General features: G+C 42.8%; 1 non-coding gene across 1 annotated transcript; it reads right to left on the bottom strand.

Annotated features, from left to right (window-relative positions):
- Positions 1-2365: 2365 nt before the first annotated feature.
- Positions 2366-2440, bottom strand: Trnal-caa (transfer RNA leucine (anticodon CAA)). The gene has a single exon. It is a non-coding gene; the product is annotated as a tRNA-Leu (tRNA).
- Positions 2441-3338: the final 898 nt, after the last annotated feature.

Genomic DNA, 3338 nt, shown 5'->3' with positions numbered 1-3338 from the left:
CCGTTCTGGACAGAATCTATTACCTCATCAAAATTCGTCAACGTTTTGCTACATGAAAAAACGAAATGTCGTTGTCTAATGCCAGAAAAGCTGTTATACAAATAGTACCCAAGACTGGCGTGGTTTTTCGATCTGATTACATGTATTTTCTCACTGTCTGCTAGATAAAACGAAACAGGACTGCCTAAAATTGCAACAATTGTTACACACAAGCCGGCCGAAGTGGCCGTGCGGTTAAAGGCGCTGCAGTCTGGAGCCGCAAGACCGCTACGGTCGCAGGTTCGAATCCTGCCTCGGGCATGGATGTTTGTGATGTCCTTAGGTTAGTTAGGTTTAACTAGTTCTAAGTTCTAGGGGACTAATGACCTCAGCAGTTGAGTCCCATAGTGCTCAGAGCCATTTGAACCATTTTTTTTGTTACACACACCAAATAAACGAGACTGTTTTGGCACAAATGGTGATTTTTATAACACGGCAGAATATAATTCACGAAGTACGAATATAAAATGCTATTGGGCCAACTACAAGCAAAAAGTTTTATGTTAGGAAATAGCTTCACATTTCATTCATACTTTCTAGCTTCTGAAGCATGAGATCAAAGCAGTAGTAAGAAATTTTTATATAAATTTAGAATCGTCATATTCTTCCATAATTTGTGAGAGTCCCCGTTTCTTCTCCTTCCTCGTTCTAACAAACAAATAGTCATCACTTAATTCCGTAGTTAAATTCCTGCCAGTGTCAATACTTACTCTCTGGTTAACGTTACTAGCCCTGCCGCAATCACCGGTTTAGTTATCCCGAGTTTATTCTCCGGTCAGGTGTTACTATGTGTTCGTACAACTCGTTTTTCGCGCTACTCCCAGAATAGAATTTTAGCGGCTGCCAGCCGGGGACTGTATAACTGGCCCTTAGTAGTATAGCGGTCTGGCCAAAACTTTTCTGTCAAAATTTCATTTTCTTGGGCACACACAGAAGATAATATGTAATCCTTGTTACCTGTTATCCCTATTAGTCGTTTATTTCCACTCTGGTAGTCTAAATCTATGGATTTCGCTAGTAATTATAACAAGAATGATCATTTGCAAACCCAGTCAACCTCATAAACAGCGATTGTTATTGACCAGTTCGGCTTTATTCGGCACACCTCGTATAGCCCCGTCCCCTTCTGTCTGCAGGAAAGTTTATTTCTAGGAGCGATGGGGATTCCCCCGACAGGGACACCACGTACACGACGCACGCATTCAAAAATCAGATTACGATTCATTCAGAAATCAACTTAGAATTTGTTCAAAAATCAACAGGGATGCGTTGCAAAATCATATGAGGAACAGACAGACCAACGTGTGCTGGATGCTAGGCGCTTTGTGAAACAAGGTCTTTTTCCACAGTACTATGAATTTGGTGCCCCCGCCCGGGGCAGATCCCCTGGTTTGCCCCCGCCCCCTAGTTCCGGGCCTGTTGCGCATACGTGAATCTGGCAGCTTTGGCGCATCAGTAAAACTTTTCTGGACAGCATCTGGCTGCCTGCTGCTGTTGCTTATACAGCTAACTGCCACACTTCTGTAGCCGGAAGCGGGACAAGATACTGTTCATACGCGACTCAACTGCGCATGCGCGTGAGCTCGCTCGCTCGCTCGCAACCACTCAAACGAATCTAATGTAAACAGTTGTGACGTCACGCTCATCGGAGGCAATTTGTTGTTATGAACCATTGCATAGTCTTCCTAAAGCCTTTGACACATTTTGCTGTTGGCAGACGCTTGTATGAGCACTGTGTTTTGTTGTTGTTGTTGTATATGGCGCATTCCCTTTACAACTTTTATCTTATTTTCTCTCGTTCATGTTACATTGCTGCAGTAGCGAGATAAAGTAATATTCTTTGTTGAAGTATTGGTTCTTACCAGTCAAAGTAACAAAAATTTAACTGGAAACTAAAACAATGAAAAATTCCCGGTTTTCTCACGGATGAAAAAATTCCCGGGTTTTCCCCTGTGTTAGTTGCTACTGACCACCGGCCATCGGCTAAAAATGCCTCGAGAGCGGGTAGAACTTTCCAGTGACTCAGTCAAATATAGTGACTGAACAGTGTGTGAAGGCAAATCTCCCAAACAACTTAAGGAATTTAAAAAGGTCTTCACCAATAGATAGACTTGTTCCTGAGGAAGGTTAGTGCACATAATTTATACTGTTATGCCAGACAATTTGGCTGACGATAGATTCATGAGGCTACCGAAGGGAAGCTGGGTCAGGTCACTAGCTCAATAAATTATCAACTACAACAGACAATGACTTACTTCCAGAATGATATTTGCACTCTGCAGCGGAGTGTGCACTGATATGAAACTTCCTGGCAGATTAAAACTGTGTGCCGGACCGAGACTCGAACTCGGGACCTTTGCCTTTTGCGGGCAAGTGCTCTACCAACTGAGCTACCCAAGCACGACTCACGCCCCGTCCTCACAGCTTTACTTCTGCCAGTACCTCGTCTCCTACCTTCCAAACTTTACAGAAGCTCTCCTGCGAACATTGCAGAACTAGCACTCCTGAAAGAAAGGATATTGCGGAGACATGGCTAGGACACAACCTGGGGGATGTTTCCAGTTTTAATCTGCCAGGAAGTTTCATATCAGCGCACACTCCGCTGCAGAGTGAAAATATCATTCTGGAAACATCCCCCAGGCTGTGGCTAAGCCATGTCTCTGCAATATCCTTTCTTTCAGGAGTGCTAGTTCTGCAAGGTTCGCAGGAGAGCTTCTGTAAAGTTTGGAACGTAGGAGACGAGGTACTGGCAGAAGTAAAGCTGTGGGGACGGGGCGTGAGTCGTATTTGGGTAGCTCAGTTGGTAGAGCACTTGCCCGCGAAAGGCAAAGGTCCTGAGTTCGAGTCTCGGTCCGGCACACAGTTTTAATCTGCAAGGAAGTTTCAATTACTTACTTCATTACTTGTTTGGATTTTGCAAGAAACACAGGCAATGTGTTTGATTCGTCACTGATAATTGAGAGATGAACCTCAGTCACATTTTTGTCAGACTATTGAAATATCGAGATGTCTTTGCACGGAAGTTCTAGTACATGGAAAGATCTGTTAATGTAATAGTAGCACCATAACTTTTAGTGTGTGTTGTCCAAAGTAATAACCTTCAAAGTCACTACCAAAATTTATTTTAATTCTTGAGTTACGACTCACATAAGTAAGGAGTTCAGTACATCAACATAAGTAAATACGACACCAAATTAAGATTTTTAATTGAAGACTGTTAACCCTTCAACTTCATAAGAACCTGTTGAAATCCAAACAAGTAATGAAGTAAGTAATTGAAACTTCCTTGCAGATTAAAA

This window comes from Schistocerca nitens, chromosome 8 (genome assembly GCF_023898315.1).
Source record: "Schistocerca nitens isolate TAMUIC-IGC-003100 chromosome 8, iqSchNite1.1, whole genome shotgun sequence".
Taxonomy (NCBI): domain Eukaryota; kingdom Metazoa; phylum Arthropoda; class Insecta; order Orthoptera; family Acrididae; genus Schistocerca; species Schistocerca nitens.
Note: the sequence above shows the minus strand (reverse complement) of the source record. Positions and strands in the feature narration are given on the sequence as shown.